The sequence below is a fragment of the Staurois parvus genome, unplaced genomic scaffold, assembly GCF_062004578.1.
Source record: "Staurois parvus isolate SC_StPar_1 unplaced genomic scaffold, SC_StPar_1.0 ptg001445l, whole genome shotgun sequence".
In the NCBI taxonomy this organism is placed as follows: domain Eukaryota; kingdom Metazoa; phylum Chordata; class Amphibia; order Anura; family Ranidae; genus Staurois; species Staurois parvus.
In genome coordinates this window covers 520,372-534,542 of record NW_028319241.1, presented here as the reverse complement: position 1 = coordinate 534,542, position 14,171 = coordinate 520,372, and the positions used below count along the sequence as shown (strand labels likewise).

Below are 14,171 nucleotides of genomic sequence, written 5' to 3'. Positions count from 1 at the left end.
CCTCTCTCTCTCTCATAATTCGTATTAATAAAATATACATTTTATCTACAATAATGTTTTTGGTTTTTTTAATGAACAGCATTCAAGGTAAACAAAGTATTTTTTTAAGTAAGTTTTGTTTACTTATTTTTTTAGTTATGCAATTTTTTTTTTGTCTTTGGGTTGCACTCCAATAAATCGTTTTCAAAAGACATAAAATGATATCCTGAGTGTAAGTTTGTTATCTTCTGTAATGACAAAGTCATCGCTGAATAAAGCGTCCGGAAGCAGAAACGTCAGATTTGCTCCGTCCAGCGATCCGGAGTTATTCCCGTCGTCTTTTATTATTCTTTTATTATTCTATTAATCTTTTATCTATTCTATTATCCCCACGAGTTGCACTCACAAGGCCTCAGCACTGCATTGGCCGCTCTGCTTGCATTTTTCCTTCCTTTGTTGCCTCTGAACTCCCCTGACAACGAACTTTGTTTCTCAAGGTTGTCAGACTCAGTTATTATTTTTTCGACGTTGAAGCTCCTCGGGTAGCGGAGTGACGTTTGCAGATTCTGTAGACTGGGAGAGCCGGCCTGTTGCAGGGTGAGAGGGGCTGGGTGTAGATCCTATTCCTGGAGGTGGGGGGGGCAGGGTGTGTGCGGCGCTGGGCGTACAGTGCCTACAGCACTCCACAGTCACTTTCTATGGTGTCACCGAGCAGAGAGGAAGCAGCACTATGTATAGAGCGAGGTGAGCCGTCATCTGATACATTGACCTGTATGGACTTCTGCATTCGCTCCGTCTGTCTGTGTGTGGCTGGGCTCTGTATACACGGCCAGCTTGTTGTATACACGGCCAGCTTGTTGTATACACGGCCACCTTGTTGTATACACGGCCAGCTTGTTGTATACACGGCCAGCTTGTTGTATACACGGCCACCTTGTTGTATACACGGCCACCTTGTTGTATACACGGCCACCTTGTTGTATACACGGCCAGCTTGTTGTATACACGGCCAGCTTGTTGTATACACGGCCAGCTTGTTGTATACACGGCCAGCTTGTTGTATACACGGCCACCTTGTTGTATACACGGCCACCTTGTTGTATACACGGCCAGCTTGTTGTATACACGGCCAGCTTGCTGTATACACGGCCACCTTGTTGTATACACGACCACCTTGTTGTATACACGGCCAGCTTGTTGTATACACGGCCAGCTTGTTGTATACACGGCCAGCTTGTTGTATACACGGCCACCTTGTTGTATACACGGCCAGCTTGCTGTATACACGGCCACCTTGTTGTATACACGGCCAGCTTGTTGTATACACGGCCAGCTTGTTGTATACACGGCCACCTTGTTGTATACACGGCCAGCTTGTTGTATACACGGCCAGCTTGCTGTATACACGGCCAGCTTGCTGTATACAGCCTGTGTACCTGCTATTATATCTTGATTGTTGGTATTTATACAGCGCTGAGAGTTTACGCAGCTTTATATTCCCGGCCCTCCCAGGAGCTTGCAGGCTGAGTTCCCTAACTGCCATTTCTTCCTGTACTGTGTAGAGTGTATTATTAGAAGAGAGTGCAGAGGGCAGGGAGGGGGTCCAAGCAGAGGCCAGGGAGGGGGTCTGGGCATAGGGCAGGGAGGGGGTCAGGGCAGAGGGCAGGGAGGGGGTCCAGGCAGAGGGCAGGGAGGGGGTCCGGACAGAGGGCAGGGAGGGGGTCCAGGCAGAGGGCAGGGAGGGGATCCCGGCACAGGAATGGAGGGCTTTGCTGTGACATGGGGGAGCATGCCCAGGATGGCCGTGGTATGGTGGGCATTGGGGTCACCGGCGAGGGACTTGTTGTTCTCTAGAAGGGCAGAGATTACATTGTTGCCATTCCATATATATCTCCTCGGAGATTCTTCCTCAATAAGTTTCTTTGAACAGCTTCAGGAAAGGAAGACGATGGAGAGGAACTGCAGGAGAGGAGCCCAATGCTCTCTATATACAACTGCCAAACATGTGCCAGTGTGTACAGGAGAGGAGTATGTGGAGGTATGACAGTGATCGGTGTGTACAGGAGAGGAGTGTGGAGGTATGACAGTGATCGGTATGTACAGGAGAGGAGTATGTAGAGGTATGACAGTGATCGGTATGTACAGGAGAGGAGTGTGGGGGGTATGACAGTGATCGGTATGTACAGGAGAGGAGTGTGGGAGGTATGACAGCGATCGGTATGTACAGGAGAGGAGTGTGGGGGGTATGACAGTGATCGGTATGTACAGGAGAGGAGTGTGGGGGGTGTGACAGTGATCGGTATGTACAGGAGAGGAGTGTGGAGGTATGACAGTGATCGGTATGTACAGGAGAGGAGTGTGGAGGTATGACAGTGATCGGTATGTACAGGAGAGGAGTGTGGAGGTATGACAGTGATCGGTATGTACAGGAGAGGAGTGTGGAGGTATGACAGTGATCGGTATGTACAGGAGAGGAGTGTGGAGGTATGACAGTGATCGGTATGTACAGGAGAGGAGTGTGGGGGGTATGACAGTGATCGGTATGTACAGGAGAGGAGTGTGGAGGTATGACAGTGATCGGTATGTACAGGTGAGGAGTGTGGGGGTGTGACAGTGATCGGTATGTACAGGAGAGGAGTGTGGAGGTATGACAGTGATCGGTATGTACAGGAGAGGAGTGTGGATGTATGACAGTGATCGGTATGTACAGGAGAGGAGTGTGGGGGGTATGACAGTGATCGGTATGTACAGGAGAGGAGTGTGGAGGTATGACAGCGATCGGTATGTACAGGAGAGGAGTGTGGGGGGTATGACAGTGATCAATATGTACAGGAGAGGAGTGTGGGGGGTGTGACAGTGATCGGTATGTACAGGAGAGGAGTGTGGGGTGTGTGGCAGTGATCTGTATGTACAGGAGAGGAGTATGTGGGTATGACAGTGATCGGTATGTACAGGAGAGGAGTGTGGGGGTATGACAGTGATCAGTATGTACAGGAGAGGAGTGTGGGGGTATGACAGTGATCGGTATGTACAGGAGAGGAGTGTGGGGGTATGACAGTGATCAGTATGTACAGGAGAGGAGTGTGGGGGTATGACAGTGATCGGAATGTACAGGAGAGGAGTGTGGAGGTATGACCGTGATCAGTATGTACAGGGAGAGGAGTGTGGAGGTATGACAGTGATCGGTATGTACAGGAGAGGAGTGTGGGGGGTGTGACAGTGATTGGTATGTACAGGAGAGGAGTTTGGAGGGTATGACAGTGGGCACTATGTACAGGAGAGGAGTGTGGGGGGTATGACAGTGGGCACTATGTACAGGAGAGGAGTGTGGGGGGTATGACAGTGGGCACTATGTACAGGAGAGGAGTGTGGGGGGTGTGACAGTGGGCACTATGTACAGGAGAGGAGTGTGGGGGGTGTGACAGTGGGTACTATTTACAGGAGAGGAGTGTGGGGGTGTGACAGTGGGCACTATGTACAGGAGAGGAGTGTGGGGGGTGTGACAGTGGGCACTATGTACAGGAGAGGAGTGTGGGGGGTGTGACAGTGGGCACTATCTACAGGAGAGGAGTGTGGGGGGTGTGACAGTGGGCACTATGTACAGGAGAGGAGTGTGGAGGGTGTGACAGTGGGCACTATGTACAGGAGAGGAGTGTGGGGGGTGTGACAGTGGGCACTATGTACAGGAGAGGAGTGTGGGGAGTGTGACAGTGGGGACTATGTACAGGAGAGGAGTGTGGAGGGTGTGACAGTGGGCACTAAGTACAGGAGAGGAGTGTGGGGAGTGTGACAGTGGGCACTATGTACAGGAGAGGAGTGTGGGGGTGTGACAGTGGGCACTAAGTACAGGAGAGGAGTGTGGGGAGTGTGACAGTGGGCACTATGTAAAGGAGTGTGGGGGGTATGACAGTGGGCACTATGTACAGGAGAGGAGTGTGGGGGGTGTGACAGTGGGCACTATGTACAGGAGAGGAGTGTGGGGGGTGTGACAGTGGGTACTATTTACAGGAGAGGAGTGTGGGGGTGTGACAGTGGGCACTATGTACAGGAGAGGAGTGTGGGGGGTGTGACAGTGGGCACTATGTACAGGAGAGGAGTGTGGGGGGTGTGACAGTGGGCACTATCTACAGGAGAGGAGTGTGGGGGGTGTGACAGTGGGCACTATGTACAGGAGAGGAGTGTGGAGGGTGTGACAGTGGGCACTATGTACAGGAGAGGAGTGTGGGGGGTGTGACAGTGGGCACTATGTACAGGAGAGGAGTGTGGGGGGTGTGACAGTGGGCACTATCTACAGGAGAGGAGTGTGGGGAGTGTGACAGTGGGGACTATGTACAGGAGAGGAGTGTGGAGGGTGTGACAGTGGGCACTAAGTACAGGAGAGGAGTGTGGGGAGTGTGGCAGTGGTCACTAAGTACAGGAGAGGAGTGTGGGGAGTGTGACAGTGGGCACTATGTACAGGAGAGGAGTGTGGGGGTGTGACAGTGGTCACTAAGTACAGGAGAGGAGTGTGGGGAGTGTGACAGTGGGCACTATGTACAGGAGTGTGGGGGGTGTGACAGTGGGCACTATCTACAGGAGAGGAGTGTGGGGGGTGTGACAGCGGGCACTATCTACAGGAGAGGAGTGTGGGGGGTGACAGCGGGCACTATCTACAGGAGAGGAGTGTGGGGGGGTGACAGCGGGCACTATGTACAGGAGAGGAGTGTGGGGGGTGTGACAGCGGGCACTATGTACAGGAGAGGAGTGTGGGGGGGTGTGACAGTGGGCACTATGTACAGGAGAGGAGTGTGGAGCTATGACAGTGATCTGTATATACAGGAGAGGAGTGTGGAGGTATGACAGTGATCGGTATGTACAGGAGAGGAGTGTGGAGGTATGACAGTGATCGGTATGTACAGGAGAGGAGCGTTGCGGGTATGACAGTGATCAGTATGTACAGGAGAGGAGTGTGGGGGTATGACAGTGATCGGTATGTACAGGAGAGGAGTGTGGAGGTATGATAGTGATAGGTATGTACAGGAGAGGAGTGTGGGGGGGTATGACAGTGATCGGTATGTACAGGAGAGGAGTGTGGAGGTATGATAGTGATAGGTATGTACAGGAGAGGAGTGTGGGTGGGTATGACAGTGATCGGTATGTACAGGAGAGGAGTGTGGGGGGTGTGACAGTGATCGGTATGTACAGGAGAGGAGTGTGGAGGGTATGACAGTGATCGGTATGTACAGGAGAGGAGTGTGGAGGGTATGACAGTGATCAGTATGTACAGGAGAGGAGTGTGGAGGGTATGACAGTGATCAGTATGTACAGGAGAGGAGTGTGGAGGGTATGACAGTGATCTGTATGTACAGGAGAGGAGTGTGGAGGTATGACAGTGATCGGTATGTACAGGAGAGGAGTGTGGGGGGTGTGACAGTGATCGGTATGTACAGGAGAGGAGTGTGGAGGTATGATAGTGATAGGTATGTACAGGAGAGGAGTGTGGGGGGGTATGACAGTGATCGGTATGTACAGGAGAGGAGTGTGGGGGGTATGACAGTGATCGGTATGTACAGGAGAGAAGTGTGGAGGTATGACAGTGATAGGTATGTACAGGAGAGGAGTGTGGGGGGTATGACAGTGATCGGTATGTACAGGAGAGGAGTGTGGGGGGTGTGACAGTGATCGGTATGTACAGGAGAGAAGTGTGGAGGTATGACAGTGATCGGTATGTACAGGAGAGGAGTGTGGGGGGTGTGACAGTGATCGGTATGTACAGGAGAGAAGTGTGGGGGGTGTGACAGTGATCGGTATGTACAGGAGAGGAGTGTGGGGGGTTTGACAGTGGGCATTATGTACAGGAGAGGAGTGTGGGGGGTTTGACAGTAGGCACTATGTACAGGAGAGGAGTGTGGGGGGTATGAGGATTGTAGTATTTGTTAGAGAGAAGCTCATCCAATGGTTATACAGAGGCGGGGTAGAAGGTAATATGAAATGGATTCGGGTTCTTCTGGGACCGGGGAGGGGGTGGGGGGGGGTATCACATCAGCAGCTCACAGACAGTGAAGGTGATCTGGGAGGAAATCTGAATCTGAGATCGTTGAATGGTGTCACAGAGGACCATGGAGGGTAATAGGTGACACCATCATTTGTTTGGGTCATTAGCAGGGACTGGGCCATGGATGTTGAGATGTGGGAGGAGCTAAAACTCCCCCTGGAGTCAGGGGAGACGAGACAGACATGTGGCTGAATGAAGGCGAGGGACTGTCCCACATGCGTGGGTTCAAGTCGTGTTTGGTTAGGAAGGAATGGTCACGGGACAGATCCTCTGTTGGGTATTTATAGCTGGCTCTGTCCCCGCCAGGGAGGGTGACCCTCCGAACTTGTCATGGTGACCATTGTCCCCGGAACCGAGAGTGAAGGACAATCCAAAGTTCCATGTTGTCACCAGAGCAGGAGCAAAGGAGAAACCTTCCAACGGGGACACCTTGTCCGGGGACAAGCAGAAGGCAATCTTTTCCCTCTGTGGAGAGATTTCCCCTCACTTCCTGTTGTGTCTCCAGGGCAGGAAGTGAAAAGACATCTCCAAAAAGGAAAAAAAAAACTGAAATGGGTTTTCGCCCTTCCCTCTTCGACCTCGTTAGATACTTTTACTTCACCTGGAAATATATTTTGGCACAACTTTCTTTTTTTTTTCTAATTTAATTTGAAGTGGCGACACTTTTGTCTTTGAACATTGAATTTGTAGATTCTTCTTTTAATGGGTGCTTGTGTGTCGGGCAGGACAGTGAGCATCCTCGCTGAACGACTGCTGTGAAATACTCAGTTACGGGACAAACCACCTAGACTGGACATGACCTTTAATGGCCCCCCAGTCTTAGTCCATAGGGTTCAATATTGAGTTGGCCCCGCCCTTTCCTCACACACGACCTTTAATGGCCCCCAGTCTTAGTCCGTAGGGTTCAATATTGAGTTGGCCCCGCCCTTTGCAGCTATAACAGCTTCAACTCTTCTGGGAAGGCCGTCCACAAGGTTTAGGAGGGTGTCTATGGGAAGGTTGGACCATTCTTCCAGAAGCACATTTGTCAGGTCAGGCACTGATGTCGGGGGAGGAGGCCTGGCTCGCAGTCTCCACTCTAATTCATCCCAAAGGTGTTCTATGGGGTTGAGGTCAGGACTCTGTGCAGGACAGTCAAGTTCCTCCACCCCAAACTGGCTCCTCCATGTCTTTATGGACCTTGCTTTGTGCACTGGTGTGCAGTCATGTTGGAACAGGAAGGGGCCATCCCCAAACTCCTCCCACAAAATTGGGAGCATGAAATTGTCCAAAATGTCACCTTAAGAGTTCCCTTCACTGGAACTAGGGGGCCAAGCCCAACCCCTGAGAAACAACCCCACACCATAATCCCCCCTCCACCAAACTTTACACTTGGCACAATGCAGTCAGGCAAGTACCGTTCTCCTGGCCACTGCCAAACCCAGACACGTCCATCGGATTGCCAGACAGAGAAGTGTGATTGGTGACTCCAGAGAACACGTCTCCCCTGCTCTAGAGTCCAGTGGTGGCATGCTTTACACCACGGCATCCGATGCTTTGCATTGCACTTGGTGATGGAAGGCTTGGATGCAGCTACTCTGCCATGGAAACCCATTCCATGAAGCTCTCTACGCACTGTTGTTGGGCTCATCTGAAGGCCACACCAAGTTTGGAGGTCTTTAGCCATTGACTCTGCAGACAGTTGGCGACTTCTGCGCACTGTGCGCTTCAGCATGCGCTGACCCCGCCCTGTCATGTGACGTGGCCTACCACTTGGTGGCTGAGTGGCTGTTGTTCCCAGTGGCTTCCACTTTGTTATAATCCCACTAACAGCTGAGTGTGGAATATTTAGTAGCCAGGAAATGTCACGGATGGACTTATTGCCCAGGTGGCCACCTATCACGGGACCACGCTTGGAGTCACTGAGATCCTGAGAGCGACCCATTCTTTCACCAATGTTTGTAGAAGCAGTCTGCATGCCTAGGGGCTTGATTGTATACACCTGTGTCCATAGAGGGGATTGAAACACCTGAATCACATGATATGGATGGGATTGGAACACCTGAATCACATGATAAGGAGGGGATTGGAACACCTGAATCACATGATTGGGAGGGGATTGGAGCACCTGAATCACATGATTGGGAGGGGATTGGAACACCTGAATCACATGATATGGAGGGGATTGGAACACCTGAATCACATGATTGGGAGGGGATTGGAGCACCTGAATCACATGATTGGGAGGGGATTGGAACACCTGAATCACATGATCTGGAGGGGATTGGAACACCTGAATCACATGATTGGGAGGGGATTGGAGCACCTGAATCACATGATTGGAGCACTTGAATCACATGATTGGGAGGGGATTGGAGCACTTGAATCACATGATTGGGAGGGGATTGGAGCACTTGAATCACATGATTGGGAGGGTGGGGCCAATACTTTGGGCAATGTAATGTGTGTGTATTCCCATTATAACAGAATGTCTCCCGATCTTTTTCCACGCGGTTCTCTCAGACGATGTGTGAGAAGTCGGTGTCGGTGTCATCATTAGTATATAGTTAAAATAGAATTGCAGCCTCAGATCAGAAAATCTTTGGAAAAATACGTCTTTTGAAGCGATTGTACGATAATCCGATCGTCAGTACACAGCTTTCGTCCAAAATTATTTGAAGGGAAAAGCAGGAACATTGTTTCTCCAGATTGTGCGATTTTCGTGTAATCAGCGCAGTTTTTCATCCGAAAATACGATACAAATAAAATACAAGACATAACTTTTGAATTTTTATTCTGTCTTAAAAATTTGTTTAATAACTTTAGTAACCTCTTCACCTTCGATCTGAAACAAGCGTGCAAAAGAAAAAAAAAAAATTGGACGATCAGTCGTCCGATATTTTCAACGTGTGTGGGGCCTTAGAGGGTAACTCCACTATCACGGGGAAAAAAATGAAAGAAATTAAAGAAATATCCATTTGACCTGCGGAAAAGTTCTACCCCTCCTTTCATGACCAGGCCATTTTTTTGATATTCGGCACTGCGCTACTTTAACTGGTAATTGTGCGGTCGTGCAACGCTGCACCCAAATTAAATTTACCTCATTTTTTTTTTCACACAAATTTCTTTTGGTGGCATTTGATCGCCATCGGGGTTTTTTTTATCTTTTATTATAATCATGAAAAAAAAATTAAAAAACACAATTTTTTTTATATTTCTGATATAAATCACGTTTAAAAAATCAAATTTCTTCATAAATTTAGACTAAAATGTTTTCTGCTTTTTTTTTTGTGGAAAAAAAAATCCCAATAAGTGTATATTAATTGGTTTGCATGAAGGTTATAGTTTCTACAAACTATAGGATATATATACTGAATGTTTTTATTTTTTATTCTACTAATGGCAGTGATTAGTGAGACTGTGATAGTGCGGAGGGTGATCTGACACTAACTGACACCGGGTGCAGTAGGTGGTCTACAAGTGCTTAATAAATAATGTGTGTTTGACAAGAAAGTAATTCCGGTTCAAATTTTCTTTAGAAAATGGGAAATTTAGTGCATTCCGATAGCGCCACCATTGATTTCGAAATTCGACCAACGCAGCCATCAATTTCACTTCATTTTGCTACAGAAAAGAGTTTTCGTGGCCAAGAATTTTCTTTTCTTTCCAGGTCACAGCTCAGTTTTTTTTCCGATTACATTTCTCGCACGATTCTCCCGTCATTGATTAGAAATTTGTTAGTTTTTCAAAAAATTTCCCGCATACCCGATCACTCAAATTCGATGGTCGCTGGAAAACCCGCCGTTTCTGTGACCCCACTAACAAATTTCGAGCGAAAATTCTTAGAAAACATTTTCGAAATAAAAATTGCCGGTTGCCACTCGTGGTCCACAATTACAGGTTGCCGATTGCTCCTCGTGGTCCACAATTACAGGTTGCCGGTTGCTCCTCGTGGTGCACAATGACAGGTTGCCGGTTGCTCCTCGTGGTCCACAATGACAGGTTGCCGGTTGCTCCTCGTGGTCCACAATGACAGGTTGCCGGTTGCTCCTCGTGGTCCACAATTACCGGTTGCCGGTTGCTCCTCGTGGTCCACAATTACAGCTTGCCGATTGCTCCTCGTGGTCCACAATTACAGGTTGCCGGTTGCTCCTCGTGGTCCACAATTACAGGTTGCCGGTTGCTCCTCGTGGTCCACAATTACAGGTTGCCGATTGCTCCTTGTGGTCCACAATGACAGGTTGCCGGTTGCTCCTCGTGGTCCACAATTACAGGTTACCGGTAGCTCCTCATTGTCCACAATTACAGGTTGCCGGCTGCTCCTCGTGGTCCACAATTACAGGTTGTCGGTTGCTCCTCGTGGTCCACAATTACAGGTTGCTGGTTGTTCCTCGTGGTCCACAATTACTGGTTGCCGGCTGCTCCTTGTGGTCCACAATTACAGGTTGTCGGTTGCTCCTCGTGGTCCACAATTACAGGTTGCTGGTTGTTCCTCGTGGTCCACAATTACTGGTTGCCGGTTGCTCCTCGTGGTCCACAATTACAGGTTGCTGGTTGCTCCTCGTGGTCCACAATTACTGGTTGCCGGTTGCTCCTCGTGGTCCACAATTACAGGTTGCTGGTTGCTCCTCGTGGTCCACAATTACAGGTTGTCGGTTGCTCCTCGTGGTCCACAATTACAGGTTGCCGGTCTCGGGTTCCCTGTATTGCCTGGTACTAGAAGGCCTGAGATATTTTTTCTCTTGTTTTGGGGTTCCCTATATCCTAACTCCCTCTCCTGGGTTTATTGCTCTAATTAAACTCTTTACTGGAACCCCCTGAGAGCGGAAATGCTAATCCACAGAGTCACCTGGGGGGGGGGGTGGGACCTCCTCAACCACCCAGAGAAAAGCCCAAAGTGAGCTACTGAGCTCTTGTATCAGCAAAGCAGTTAAGATTAACCTGGTAAACAAACGGGAAAGAGTCCAGAGGGCCAGTTGCTGAGTGAACGTTGTTGATGTGAAATCTATCATATTAACCAACTTAAAAAATATTACTTTTTATTTATTTTTTTCTTTCTATAACTTCTTTTATTGTTTGATTTTTTTTTTTTTTTTTAGTCCCGAACATAAAAAAAGAAAACCATTTATAAAGATATGTACTGGTTTAGTTAGACGGAGCAGTCAAGTTCCCGCATGCATGGATACACCCATGCGCACCTGCAGGTTCACGCTTGCATTGCTGGCTTGCACATGAGCAGCTGCAAGAGCCTACATGGGAATGTACACGCGTGTATGCCTGCCAGGACACGGAACACAAAAGTCACAAACCGGCCGGGTAGTCAGGCGGCAGTAATCCTGTTCTGCTCGGTCTGTGGAGGAAGGAGGTCCTGATTCCTCTATATAGATCTATCACTAGAGGGGTCACCGGCAGGAGGAAGGAGGTCCTGATTCCTCTATATAGATCCTATCACTAGAGGGGTCACTGGCAGGAGGAAGGAGGTCCTGATTCCTCTATATAGATCTATCACTAGAGGGGTCACCGGCAGGAGGAAGGAGGTCCTGATTCCTCTATATAGATCTTTATATCACTAGAGGGGTCACCGGCAGGAGGAAGGAGGTCCTGATTCCTCTATATAGATCCTATCACTAGAAGGGTCACCGGCAGGAGGAAGGAGGTCCCGATTCCTCTATATAGATCTATCACTAGAGGGGTCACCGGCAGGAGGAAGGAGGTCCTGATTCCTCTATATAGATCCTATCACTGGAGGGGTCACCGGCAGGAGGAAGGAGGTCCTGATTCCTCTATATAGATCCTATCACTAGAGGGGTCACCGGCAGGAGGAAGGAGGTCCCGATTCCTCTATATAGACCTATCACTAGAGGGGTCACCAGCAGGAGGAAGAAGGTCCCGATTCCTCTATATAGATCTATCACTAGAGGGGTCACCGGCAGGCGGAAGGAGGTCCTGATTCCTCTATATCAGTGGTTCTCAACCTGTGGGTCGCGACCCCTTTGGGGGTCGAACGACCCTTTCACAGGGGTCCCCTAAGATCATCAGAAAACACATATTTCCGATGTGTAAAGAGCAGCTGCTGTGTTGAAAGCAGCTACTCTGTTAAAAGCAGCTACTGTGTTGAAAGCAGCAATATTGGAGGTAAAACGACACTCATGAATTATAATTACTGGGTAAATAATTTTATGGTTGGGGGTCACCACAACATGAGGAACTGTATTAAAGGGTCACGACATTAGGAAGGTTGAGAACCACTGCTCTATATAGATCCTATTACTAGAGGGGTCACCGGCAGGAGGAAGGAGGTCCCGATTCCTGTATATAGATCCTATTACTAGAGGGGTCACCGGCAGGAGGAAGGAGGTCCTGATTCCTCTATATAGATCCTATCACTAGAGGGAAGAAGCCTCATTGGACCATTTAATCTTTTTCTTGCCGCCACTCTTCTATTTTATTCTATTTCTTCTCAGTCTGTTGGCACACGTGACATCATGACCATCCCTGTCCTGATTCACCGGTTGTGACTAAGACCTGCGGTGCTGTAAATGAACGAGGTTGCTGCTTTTGGCTTTTGTTTCCATAAGAATGACGCATTTCTGCATGGACACACCCGGACACACCCCCAATGTCAGAGGAACCCCAAGTCCTGCAGGCTTGTAGTCTCCAGGGATGAGGCCTGAGGGCTAAATGCCTAGTGAAGGTGCTGAGAGCGATCTTTGACAAGCAGGTAATGTCTGGCTGGTGATCACTGTCATGAGACGCTAATCTCCCTGTAAGGCGGGGCTTAATGTGTAGCTGTAGCCAAAATCTTATTTTTTTCGAAGCTGATAATGTAGGAAATGTTAAGATTCTTGTCTTGATTTCTGTCCCAGAGGCAGAAAGTTGAGGACTTGTATTGGATTCCTGTTCTGGTGACAACTCTACAATTCTGAAGTCCTGATTCATCTCTATAGATCTGTATATCCCCAGAGGGGTCAGTTCCAGTTAGGAGTGAAACATGTTAGCGTGGTTGCCACTGGTGGACTAGTCCGTGCCATCATTTGCTTCATTGGTCTTAACGTTGGCTTTGGCAGTAAGTGTCCTTCACCTCCTTTCTGGTTGGATATGGTGAGGTTCATGACCATGGGGAGCCTGTTCCTGAGACTGGGTGGTTGGAGAGGAAGGTGTAGCCTGCAGTGGAACATTATTTTTTTTTTTACACATTGTGATTGGCTGTCACAGTGGTCACATGATCAGGAGCAGGTCCCACCAGCTCCTAATCATCTTTGACAGCTCGGTCACTGTGCTGGAAGTGCGTTTTGATCACGCTCTCAGCATGGGCACCTCAGTCGCCCATGGGCGCGTATACATCTCCTGCCCAGCAACAGAGACTCGCCACCTTCCCATCAATGGAGACATATCTCCTGCTCAGCAATGGATACATGACCCCTTTCCATCAATGGAGATATACCTTCTACCCATCAATGAAGATATGGCCTCCTGCCCATGAATGGAAGCACACCCACTGTCCATCAATGGAGACACATCCCCTGCCCATCAATGGAGGCATCACTCCCTATCAATGGAGACATGCCCCTTGGCCCATGAATGGAGACACGTTCCCAGCTTATCAATGGAGACATGCCCCTGGCCCATCAATGAGGGCACCACTGTTCATCAATGGAGATATACCTTCTACCCATCAATGAAGATATGGCCTCCTGCCCATAAATGGAAGCACACCCACTGTCCATCAATGGAGACACATCCACTGCCCATCAATGGAGGCACATCCCCTGCCCATCAATGAAGGCACCACTCTCTATCAATGGAGTCATGCCCCTTGGCCCATGAATGGAGACACGTTCCCTGCCCATCAACGGAGACATGCCCCTGGCCCATCAATGAAGATACATCCCTGCCCAGCATTAGAGACACGCCACCTTCCAGTTGATGGAGATATACCTGCTGCCCAGCAATGGAGATATGCCTTCTACCCGTTAATTAAGATATGGCCCCCTGCCCATCAATGGAGGCACCCCCATTGCCCATTAATGGAGACACATTCCCTGCCTATTAATGGAGACATGCCCCCTGCCCATCAATGAAGATATGCCCCCTCCCCCTTCCCAGCAATGAAGAGATGTCATTTTCTCATTAATGGAGATATGTCTCCTGCTCATTTATGAAAATCCATCCCCTGCCC

The 14,171-nt window shown here is 49.2% G+C and overlaps 1 protein-coding gene across 2 annotated transcripts in view; it reads left to right on the top strand.

Moving 5' to 3' along the window:
• Window positions 1–623: 623 nt before the first annotated feature.
• LOC149435948 (ALS2 C-terminal-like protein) overlaps window positions 624–14,171 on the top strand; it is a 91,104-nt gene continuing 77,556 nt past the window's right edge. For both annotated transcript variants that reach the window (XM_089662232.1, XM_089662231.1), the window contains exon 1: window positions 624–723. The gene's annotated coding sequence lies outside the window, so the exon portion shown is untranslated. The remainder of the gene's footprint in view (window positions 724–14,171) is intronic.